General features: G+C 42.5%; 1 pseudogene; it reads left to right on the plus strand.

Annotated features, from left to right (window-relative positions):
- The window catches only part of LOC122941054, a 94799-nt pseudogene extending 90265 nt beyond the window's left edge, over nucleotides 1-4534 (plus strand).
- Nucleotides 4535-13028: the final 8494 nt, after the last annotated feature.

Genomic DNA, 13028 nt, shown 5'->3' on the forward strand with positions numbered 1-13028 from the left:
CAACTTTATCTAATAACTCTCATCTGTTTCTATTCCTGGCAATGAGCAGTATAGTTTCTGCTGTCTCTTCCTCCTTGTAGTGATAGTGGCGGGCGACTTTTAGACTTTCAGAGGATTGTCAAGACTATAAAAGCACAGTGACATGATCATTGGGTTCTACTTAGAAAGCTTACTCTTCAATTCCAGAAGACCTCAGGGACAGGAAACGTCACAAAATGAGGTAACCATTTTGAATTTTTACTAAATGTTTTGTTTATTAACCTGCAAGATGCAATAATTAAAGGACTGTACTGTATTTATACCTTGTTAAGTTACAGGTATAATGGCCCAGATTTACTAATGTATTTGTGCCGAAAATCCATCTACTAAAGTGGCACAAAAGGGCACAAATTGGTGCAATTCGGCACATCTAGAATTTTTACACTTTTTCTGATACTCAAAAAGTGGGTTGAGCGTTTTGGAAAGTGGGCAGAGCTTCGCTGGAAAAAGGGCAGACTCTAAAATGCACAATTTTGAAGCAATTTTTTGGATGCAAAAATCTTTCTCAAGTAAGCCAACCACAACTAGTATAGAGTCATTATAAAAGTGTCTATCCCTGCACCACATTCATCATCCAGCCTGAGCCCCTGTAACAAATCTGGTGCAGGTCTCGTATAGATAGACACTTTTCAATAACTCTATACCAATATTTGTTGGGTTACTTTTAGTCAGATTTTTACCCCAGAATTCACTCAAAATTTTGATGCAAAATAGTACATCTTAGGTCAGTTCCTGTTCTCATGAAGCTCTGCCACTTTCTGTTAAGCCAAGCACCTTTCGAGCATATCAGGGCAAAAATGGTTAAAGACATAGCACCAATTTGTGCCATTTTGCTCAACCTTTTTAGACAGATTTTTGGCGCAGACCTGAGGATAGGTCATCAATATTCTACTCATGAAAACTTTTTTTATTAAATTCGATATATCTGAAACTCCAGTCTAGATAAATTTACCCTACCGTAATTGATAAGTTTACCCTACCAGGGTTTTCTGCTATGTTTTTGAAATTGCAGTGCATGAGATTTTCAAAACCCTACCTTTATGTAGTAGAACAAGCTTGCAGAAAAGGTGCAGAATGCCATAGTGGAGTTTCACACTTTCAAGTATAATGTAAAATCCACTGTAAATATGCAGCTTAAAGGGGTTTTCTGGGGTTACTACTTTTTTAACAGGCATTCTCATGTAGTTGCTTAGCTCATGTACAGTACATGTACTCTCCTGACCCATTTTCATTATGTAGACAAATCACTCTAGTTTGTTTCCATCCTCTATGTTACACTTCCTGTTGTTGTATCCAGCCAAACCCATGAGGCACTTCTCTTTTCTCTGCCACAGCTCCAGAGCCCTCCCTAGCAGACCCCAAATTTCTACAGATCCCACATCAGCCCCTAATTTTATGCAGACCCCAGATCAGTGCTAAAATGTATACAGACCCCAGATCAGCTGCCACATTTATGCAGACCCCCAAATCAAAGCCCAAATTTTTGCAGACCCCCACGTCAGATCACAAATTTATACAGATGCCATATCAGCTCTGAAATTTATACAGACCCTAGAACAGCGGTCAAATTTATTTAAAACCCTAAACCACACCCCTGTAACCCCTATAAGCCCCAACTTACCCCTCATTCCCCTAAATACAGACTTCAGACCAGACAAAAAAAAAGTACTAGCCTCTCCTCCTCTGGGTGTCTTGGTCCCAGTGCTGCACTGTGACCTCATGTCGCACAGCATCACATCAAAGTGCATCCCTACACACTATGGTCTGAATCTGTATGCTGTTGGGACCTAGTGCAGCGCCAGCGCCCAGAAAAAAGGACCAGGGAGCAGTGAATAATGCCGTACTCACCGCGTCTTGGGCCTCTTGTACTAATGAGCGTTTCGTCCAGCCTTTATGGATGCCAGACATCCATTATGACCTGGGTCCCCCTGCCTCTGTGGGCCCCACAGCCACTACAGCTGCTACAGGGAGAGTTACACTCCTGAACATAACACCTCAAGAAATAAAAAGCTACATGGACATGGTCATCAGACCATAGCCCAGGACTGATGATAAGAGCAATAAAAGTAAAAGAAATACATTACAAAATTACAGCTACCTTCATAAATGATTATTAGAATTGATGTTGATGCAAAATGGAAAACCCCTTTAATCTGTGTCAACATCTGTATGTAACATACATGAATTTTGCCTCAAGCTCACAGCATATTTGCTGCATACTTAACCTTACAGTTTGGACACATAGAAACCAAAGTTTTATTTCATACTGACTAGACGGTATATAAATAACTAGACCATAGAGCATAGAACATCTAGTTACATACTGTATCTGGTGCCACAATTAATGTGACCGATATTTAAGATATTGTACATTTTATGTTATCAGTTACTAATACCAATCATCTCTCATATTTTATCCCAGTTCGTCAGCAAACAGTGACTTGAAGCTGCATTTACTACAACTTAAATGCCACTTTACTTGGAAACTTCTTTTAGAGACCATAAAACTTGATAAATTAGCAAACAGATTGCATGACCAAGTGACATTTCTCGCCACCAAGAACAAATACATGGTGTACAATCTACTGGCCTATGTGATGCATCTGAAAGGGGACTACACACAAGCTATTGCCCATTTAAAGCAAGCAGAAGAAATGATTAAAGAGAACAACCCGACTGGGACTGATCAAAAGTATTTGGTGACATACGGAAATTATGCGTGGGTGTTCTACCACTTGAACCAGTATGAAGAATCTCAAAAATATATAGATAAGGTGGAACATATTTATAAGGAACTGAAAGATACCACAGACATAGCTGAAATGTATGGTGACAAAGCCTGGACATTGTTATACTTTGGTGGGCAATATTATGAAGAAGCAAAACAATGTTTTCTGAAGGCTTTGGAGCTGGAGCCAGAAGACCCTGAGTGGAACAGTGGATATGCAACAGTGGTCTATAGACTGGAAGGTTTCAGTCGCAGAAAATGTCCTGCTTCAGAATGCAAATCACTGGAGCTACTGGAACGTGCAGTGGAGAAGAATCCAAATGAGCCAGTGGTGAAGTCACTTCTTGCGTTGAAGCTCCAAGACCTAAACAGGACTAACGAGGGAAAAATCTATATTGAAAAAGCCATAAATCAAGCTCCAAGTTATCCATATTTACTCCGTTATGTAGCAAAGTTTTACAGGAGAGCTGGGATGCTAGATGATGCCATGCGTGTTTTAAAAATTGCACTTGATCTCAACCCAACTTCTGCATTTCTGCATCACCAAATTGGACTCTGTTATAGGCGAAAGTATTTTGACAGAAAGAGGTTTGGAAACAGGAATAGTTATATGAGCCAAACGAAGACTGAAAAATTAAATGACCTCCTGCAAAATACTCTGTTTCATTTTCAGAAGGCGCTGGAATACAAGAAAACTTTTGTTTTTGCGTATATAGATTTAGCAAATATGTACTGTGAAGCCAAGGAATATAAAAAAGCCGAGGACACGTTTAAAACCGTTATGGCATTTACCACTCTTATTGATCAGGAGAAGCAGCAGATCTATTACAATTATGGACGTTTCAAAGAATTCAACATGAGGTCTGAATCTGAAGCCATCAACTACTATAAAAAGAGCGTACAGATTACTTCATGCTTGAAAGAGAGAGAGAGTTCAGTGCAAAGTCTCTAAAAAGAATTGCTTCAAAGAAGATTCAGAATGATATTCATGATCCTGAGGGTTTCGCTTTGCTTGGCTTTGTCCATAAGATGAATGGAGAAATGAACGATGCAATTGATTGCTATGAAAAAGCCTTAAAATATGACCCTCACAATGCAGAATATGTGAGTGAACTCTGTGAGCTGAAGCCGGTGATCTGAAAAAGGAGCGACATAGAAGACAGATCTTGTGTTTTAAAACTTACCCCTTTTCCTTTCATAGATCAGTAGAACATGTGTCTCCATGAAATCTATCTGCAGTACTGTAATCAATTAAATTCTAGACATGAGACGGGGAGAGGAGGGGGATGCAACTGCAGTGTCTCCACGAGGGAAGAGGAATAGAAAAGGGAATCTGAATAGTCAGGGCACACAGCATGTACAGAGACATTTTGTAGGTTAGACATTTCTGCCTGAACTATATCTAAAACACCTCTTCAACTGCTAAGGGAGTGATTTTTGTAGCTACAGTATAACAGTCTTTAGCAATTCTTTTTTAATAACTCAGTTTAAAATATTGTAACTTCCGCTAAACCACCAAGTGGTAGTTAAACTATAGAGAAATGTGTATGCTTATATTTCCCACAATCGTAATATGATGTAATACCTTCATTGTTTTCCACAAGAATGATACAAATATATAAAAAAGATATGATAAAAATAAATGTCAAACTCGGCTCTGCTACATTGAAGTGCTCAAGTTTACTATAGCTGTATATATTATTGAATATATATATCTTAATACAATGATGTAATCATAGGTTTTATCAATAAATTCTTTCAAATTACTAATATTGATTTGTGGCAATAATTTTTTTTCTGTTTTAATATGGCTTGGTACTGCTAGACCCATGGTACTGTGATATGACAGCACTGGTATTCTAGTTATAAAAGTATAGGTGCCACCATCTTGTACAGCATTGTACACTAGAACATTTGCAGCATAAAGACATGTAAAATATATCTATAGAGCGGTGAACCTTAACTCTAGTTCTCAAGTATCCCTTTCCTGAATTTTTTTTCAGGAAATACTTGGTTTTACACATGTAATATTGTTCTCAGTAAAGGCTGGTATAAGTTATATGTGTTAAAGGCAATGTATGAAATTAGGCATTGTATAAAATGCCTAAAGTATCCAGGCAAAGTATGAAACGCTTAATAATTGTATTTCTTCTATGTAAAATCAAGTTCCAAACTACGGTATGAGGAGCTCTTGTGTAAGAAGGACAATTAGGTGCAATTCAAACTGCCATTCTAGCATTTCTTGTTGCAACAAGTGGGGACAAAACTGGTCTTTTTCTATTGTTTTTTAGTAAGGCTACGTTCACATCTCTAGTGAAGGTTTCTGGCAGGCTGTTCCAGCAGAAAACAGCCTGCTGGTGTTCACCGGATCTGGCATTGCCAGATGTAACAGATCACAGACAGACCCTATTGACTTTCTGGCATGAATGTCCAGGTTCTGACAAATACCGCAGCATGAAGCATTTTTTGTCCAGCCAACAGCTGCCTTTTAAAAAACACTCCCAGAGGCTACTTTTGAGTAGTGTGCCTCTTAGTGAGAAATCATTGACTGCTAGACATGCCTCTATGACGTACTCAAAGACATTTTGCCCTGTTGTCAGACTTTGAGAGGGGATGCATCATTGGACTGAGAAAAGCAGGATGCTAATTTTGACAAATTCCCATTACCATCTAACCGCTCTGGTTTAACTGTTATGGGTTAAGGCACACACACACGGCAAATGGACTCAAGACGGTAGACACAGACCACCAGAGGCAAGGATCAAGTGATCTGCTGATAAGCACAAGCAACTTCCACAGTTTCATTGTTCACCCTCCAAACACATGTGGCACCATCATTACACATCCCTGTAACTGCCCAGACAATTTCCAGGCACTTTGGTCATGGTGCCCATTATGTGTCCTGCCATTGACAGCCAGTCACTGTCGCCTTTGTTTGCAGTGGTGTCATTATTGAGAAAACTGGACTGCTACGGAATGGAACCATATATCTTTAACAATTAATCCAGATTTTTTTTCAGATCCAACAATGGTCGGGTTTGAATATGGAGGCCTTAAAATGAGTTCTTCAATCCTGCCTTTGCTGTGGAGTGAAACCCTGCCCTATCTACTGGTGTGATGATTTAGGGAGCCATTGTCACCCCTAGTAGTAAAACAAGAGACAATAAAAGATCAGCGATATCAGCAGGTTATCCTGTGGCCAAATGTGTTGCCTCTCATGGCCGTCAAATGGCATTTTTCAGCTTGATAATGCTTGCTCACACACAACAAGGGTTTCCCAGGAATGTCTCCAACAAATTGCAACAATTCCTTCCTGTGCGATTGCCAGATTTATCGACAATGGAGCGTAGGACCAGCTGGCACATCAGTTTTAGCAACCTAAGAGTGTCTACATGCCTTGTGTAATGCCTGTAAGTAGGGACAGACATGGACAGTGAGCCTTAACCTAGAACCCAGCCTGCTTTCCCTACCTACTTGCAGTACAAGCCTTAGGTAGCAAGACTGCAACTGGTTGACAGTCCCTATGCTACTAAGGTGCAAAGACAGACAAATACCTACAGACAAATGACACAAAGACAGAGTCGTACGTAAATGGGTAAGACCCAGGAGGACAACGTAGTACATAAGCGAGAGACAGAGAGTGGTCAAAAGATGAGCTGAGGTAAAAAACCAGCACAGAAACAAGATCCAGGAGCATAGATAGTGATCCCAAACAAGACCATCACTGGCATTGGTGTTTGGCCCGGAATGGGTTTAAATAGAGCACAGAGTCCCTGGATCAGCACCTGATAGGCGTTCCATTAGTCAGAAACACTAGCACACAGAAATAGAGCAGCTGAGCAATCAGTCCACTGCTCATCTCCTCAAGCACATGCCTGCTGCATGGAAAAACAGAGCATTGCACCATGTTGCTAAGGATTCTGTCATGTCACCAGGGAACGTGGCTCAGCAGCACCTCTCTCCCGGTGCTGACCATGCATGATCTAGGGCAACTGACAATAAGCAGATATTTTATAAAGGATGCTCAAACTATTTATTTTTAGTGTATGTTGGACACCATATTTCACCATTGTCTTTCATCTGTTATGTCAAGAATAAATATATTTATAAAAAATTTGTAGTTATGTAACAAGTAGAGATAAGCAAATCAGGTTCATTATAAATAGAGATGAGTGGATTTTTCAAAAGTTCGATTCGGCTGATTCGCAGAATCTTACAAAAAAATTCACTTTGTGGCGAATTAGTTTGTCCCGAAGCACATTTTTTTATAAGTAGTGGGTGCAATGACAGGGAGCTGCGATAGCACCGGCTCCCGTCATTGTACCCCTCAGATGCCCCGTTCATACATGATCGCGGCATCTGAGCGTAATTTTACACCGTTTTTAACATAAAAAAAAATATTCAATCAACCTTACTGCCTCCATTTGCTTGTGATGGGCCGGCCGATGCCATCTTGTTTGAAGATCTGGAACAAAATCTTGCACGGCACGAGATTAGATCATCACGCAGACCGCAGATTACATCATCAGCTGAGATCTTCAATCAGGATGGCGGCTGGCGGCCCATCACAAGCAAATGGAGGAGGTAAGTATGATTTTTTTAGTTTTTTACACTCTTTCAGGTTGGCTTTGAGGCGAATCGAATTTATCCAGAAATTCGGATCGAATTCCACTTCGTTGGATTCGATTCGCTCATCTCTAATTATGAATTTAAGAGAAATTCTTCTGCCACACAAAGTTTTGTTGATTTGTTTTAGACAATTCGAGCAAAATGGAGCCCTCCAGAATATGGATAAAAATTGATAAAATTGTGTACTGGATGGGGCGTGGCTTGGCGATGGAGGAGTAAGGACGCACTTCACTTCAGCTCCTGTACTCCGCTCCGTTAGGAGACTGCATTAACCCACGCATAGATCACATTTCTCCACCAAAATGGTTATAAAGAAGAAGAAGTCAGCTCCGGTCCATCCTGGGCAGCCAGACTCCACTCCCTCCTCACAGAACATCGAGAAGTTCTTCTCCACCGGCGACCAGCGTTCCCTGCATGCGGCGCAACAATGGCCGACACAAGCACCTGAGCTCTCAGAAGGAGAGGAGCCAATGCCGCAATCCGGTATGGACACCGCCAAGGATCCAGCGGGAACAGCCGACACGGAGCTTGCGATTGAGGTACAGGGGAGGGAGTCGCAGGCAGAGACAAACTCACCTACCCCGCACGGCCCCGCGGCCGCTTGGCGGGAAGACGCCATTGCTGGAGACCGAGGCGAGTGGGAGCGGGATTTTCCCCCACTTGGTCAGCCGGATGCGCCACTCGTGCCTGCTACATCGCCTTTAGGCGCACCACCCGCCACAGCTCTGGATTTTGCAGCAGCGGCGTCGCAGAATTTATATGTGCAGTCAGAGGCACCATATTCCTCTGACATAAAAGAACTCCGCAACCAGATTTCATCGATGCCTACTAAATCTGATATGGAACTTTATTTTACTAGACTAGAAAGGGTCTATAGAGCAGAGATGAACTCTATTAAACGCGAACTGCTTTCCATAGGAGAGAGGGTCACGGAGGTAGAGCAATCAGTGACCACTGTGAGCGCTAAACAGGACTCTCAGGGGGCCATCTTGGAATCCCATTCCTTTCAGCTACAATACTTGGCGGATGCGGTGGACGATGCTGAGAACAGGGATTCCCGGGGTCTCCTGGGGAGTTGGAGTCGGGAGAGGATCATCTATCGAAAACCCGTCTCACTCAGGGATTCACACGATAGTGGTTGTGTGACAACACCCCTTCCATTAGGGACGCTACCCCATAATCGGGGCTGGTGTTCCTCTTTTTGTCGCCGCACTTAAGGTGACGTATTTAATTTGCTTCTCTCCTCTTCTCTCTTTTCTTCATCTCTCTCTATTTTTAATCTTTTACCTATTACCCCCCCTCCTTTGATTTATCCCTTCCCCTGTCCATATCTCTTGGAAAATGAGTGCTCTCAAGGTTGCCTCCTTGAATGTTCGAGGGTTTAGTACTCCACAGAAAAGGTCCCAGATATTGTATCAAATGCACAAACAAAAAGTCAGCGTTTTGTTATTACAGGAAACCCACTTTGGTGAGGGACATGTGCCGGTGATTAAAAATAGATATTTCCCTCAATGGCATCATAGTCCCAGTACTAATTCCCGATCTAGAGGGGTTTCCATAGCCTTTCATAAGTCATTTCAGGGAACGATTGTAGATGTCTGCATGGATGGAGAGGGGCGCTACATTTTCCTTAAATTAAGGATTAATTCCTCAATGTTTACGATTGCAAACTGGTACCTCCCTAACGTTAAACAGATTTCTTCTTGCAGGTGCTTTCTGAGTAAATTGGAGGAATTTATGGAGGGTCAGGTGATTGTCGGTGGAGATTTCAATTTTACGCTGAACCCAGCCCTTGACTCTTCGGCGAGACAGAACACTGCCCCCTGTAGACAACTACGATCTTTACTTGCACGGTTGCACTCCCTTCAACTCGTTGATGTTTGGAGGACGCTACATCCCCGCGGTAGGGATTATACCTTCTTTTCTTCTCCCCACCAATCGTATAGCCGCATAGACTTTTTTCTTATAAGCCATCATATGCTGGCTTGGAAACCTGAGGCCTCCATTGGTGACATTTTATTTTCCGATCATGCGCCCATATTCTTCTCCGTGGAACTGCCTGATGCTCTGGCAAAACCGTGGAATTGGAGATTGAACAATAACCTTTTGAGGGATGTGGTGTGCATGGCGGAGGTACGTGGTGTCATCAATGAATTCCTTCAGATTCACTCTACTGACCCCACGCCACTCCCAATTCAGTGGGAGGCGATGAAATGTGTCCTTAGAGGCACGTTCATAAAACATGGCTCTAGATTGAAGAAGGAAAAAGCGGCGACGCTTGTGAAATTATTGGCCCAGGCCCATGATCTCGAAAGATCACACAAACAGTCACTTTCTGCCAGCACACATGTTGAACTGCTTAAGGTGCGAGACTCTATTAAAACCCTGATAGACCAGAAATACAGGAAATTCCGAGAGCATGGGAGAAGACTCTTTTATGAATTCTCCAATAAATGCGGAAGGCCATTAGCACGACTGTTACACCCCAGGGGCCCTCAAACCTTCATACCTTGTATTAAGAGGGATGATGGCACTAACACACATAACCCCACAGACATAGTAGAAGTCTTTAGGGAATATTACTCTAAGCTGTATACTCTTAAAGGTAAATTCTCTGACATGCCACCAACTGCCTTAGAAAAGCGGATTGAGAAATATATTACTGAAACGGCCTTACCCACGATATCTGGGGCGGATAAAGAGAGTTTAGATGCTGATATTTCTGAGGGGGATGTTAGGAACGTTATTAAAAGATCGCCAGGTGGGAAATGCCCTGGCCCTGACGGCTTCACAACGGCCTTCTTTAAACAACTTAGCGACCTACTGGCTCCTTTCCTCGCAAAGGTCTTTAACAGCATCGGTCCTGGGTCTTTATTCCCTAGACAATCGCTAGAGGCACATATAAGTGTTCTCCCTAAACCAGGAAAAGATCATTCTTTATCAGCTAATTTCCGGCCGATCTCACTGATCAATATAGATATTAAATTGTATTCCAAAATACTAGCAGATAGGTTGGCCCATGTAATCCCAAACATTGTCCACACAGACCAGGTGGGATTTGTTCGCGGAAGAGAAGCCAGGGACAATACTATTAAAACAGTGATACTTACGGATATAGCCAGAAACAGTAACTCGCCTTTATGCTTACTTTCGATCGACGCTGAAAAGGCCTTTGACAGGGTCCATTGGACCTTCCTGGACTCAACATTACGGCAAATTGGGGTGGGCCCAATTAAATTGCATACGTGCCCTATACTCAGATCCTACAGCAAAGGTAAGGGTTAATGGGCTATTGTCTGCACCCATACCGATTCGTAACGGGACTAGGCAAGGTTGCCCGCTTTCCCCCCTTTTATATGTATTAGTGATGGAGCATCTGGCTGTAGCCCTCCGTAAGAACCCATCCATTCACGGTCTTACAGTTGAGAGCAGGCAGTATAAGACGGCGTTATACGCTGACGATCTCTTATTATATATCACTCAGCCGCGTATTTCTATCCCTTCGATTCTAAAAGAATTTGAACAGTTTGGCCATTTAAGTAATTTTAAAGTTAATTACACAAAATCTGAAATCCTCAATGTAACTGTCCCACATAGTGAATTTGCGAGTCTTCTGTTAGCCTTTAGATTCAAACATCAACCCATCACCATTAAGTACTTAGGGGTACACATACCAGCTGACAGTAAACACTTATTATCATTGAACTACTTCCCTTTATTGGAAAAGATAATTAAGGATCTTGGGACTTTCAACAAAAAGGAGCTATCGTGGTTTGGTCGGATTAATGTCTTGAAAATTGATATTTTACCTAAATTTTTATATATATTCCAGGCACTCCCACTTTCACCACCATCCTCCTTTTTTCGGAAAGCCAAAACGGCATTCACTCGTTTTATATGGGGGCAGGGTAGCCCACGGCTAGGTCACTCTACCTTAACCAGATCTAAATCCCAAGGGGGCGTAGGTTTACCGGACCTCAGGTTGTACCATTCAGCTGCAATACTCATTAGAGTGTTAGACTGGCACCACCACTCTGGCACGAAACAATGGGTTTGCTTGGAACAAACCCTATGCACCCTTCCTCTTAAACACATTACTTGGCTATCATCTGTAGATCGCCCACGATCTTCTAACCACTCCTTGTTATTGCAACACACCATCAGACTCTGGGATTCTTTAATACGCAAGGGGATGTGTATCAGAAGACTTAGCCCGATTACTCCTGTCTTTCATAACCCAGCATTCCGAGCTGGAACAGGTAGGGTCTCATTCTTAGGCTTTAGGATCTCGGATGACCCTCGCTTTTATCATCTGATGCAGGGAGGTACACTTCCTTCTTTTTCAGTCCTGTCCAACAGATTCCCGGATAAAAAGATTTCCTGGCTGGAATATGAGCAAATTAAATCATTCGTCTTGTCCAGGGGAGCACAGTGTTCTTTTGGGGCCTCGCTCACGGATTTTGAAAAATTATTCACTTTGTCCTCTCCACCGACTCACCTTGTTTCCTTCCTGTACCAGATCCTTCTAAAGGATTCTCATAAGGGTAACCCGCACTTCATCAAGGACTGGGAGTCAGATTTAGGCACTAGCATAGCTGAATCAGATTGTCAAAAAGCTTTTCTTTACTCTCACAAGCTGTCTACGGCATGCGCCGCTCAGGAGAAGAACTACAAAATATTATCCCGTTGGTATAGATACCCGGTCAGACTTCATAGAATTTTTCCTTCAGTTTCGGAGTTATGCTGGAGATGTTGCAAAGACAGAGGTACAATGCTTCATGTATGGTGGGGCTGCGACTTAATTAAACCCTTTTGGGATTCAGTATTCCAAGCATTCCATAAAATTTCTCCTAAACCAGTCAATAATTCTCCTCAAGTGGCGCTCCTCTCCATCCTTCCGGAATCTATGTCGTCTCAAAAGAGGTCATTACTTTGATTTTTTATCACAGCAGCTAGGACAGTAATCCCTAGATACTGGCGTTCCACACAGGTTCCCACGATGAGGGATTGGCTTCAAGAAATGCAACAAATAGCCAGAATGGAGGAGATCTCGGCAGAGGCATCCGACTTGTCGAATAAATATAACGAGACATGGGCGAGTTGGGCTGCGGCAATGGAGTCCCCGGACTTTCTCGTTATCATGGCTACATGAGGTAGCAGGACCTCTATACGAGGTGGTGATGTAGGCTTTAGGTTTTATATCCCCTTTAGCGATAGAGATATGGTCTTTTCCCTCCCCTTCCCCCTCTCCATCTTCTTTCTTCTTTCTTTCTGTGTTTTTCTTTTTTCTTTTTTTGTCAATCACTCTCTGTTGACAATCTGATCAACGAATTTTGACAAAACGGAACAACTACGAGAGGACTGTGCGATACTTGTTAGTGCTCACTGTCTTGCCTTATTATACCAATACTGTCAGAATTTGTCATGACGCTCCTTCCGGAGCATTGTTATTTTGTAAAGTTTAAAATGAAAACTTCAATAAAACTTGATTAATCTAAAATTGTGTACTGGATGACTCAATCATCCTCTCAGTCAGGGGTGTAACGATCGCGGTCGCAGGGAGTGCGACTGTGACCGGGCCCGGCGGGGGCCCGCTGTACTAACATGTAATGAAGCGCTGTGACGGGGCCCG

The sequence above is a fragment of the Bufo gargarizans genome, chromosome 6, assembly GCF_014858855.1.
Source record: "Bufo gargarizans isolate SCDJY-AF-19 chromosome 6, ASM1485885v1, whole genome shotgun sequence".
NCBI classification, from domain to species: Eukaryota; Metazoa; Chordata; class Amphibia; order Anura; family Bufonidae; genus Bufo; species Bufo gargarizans.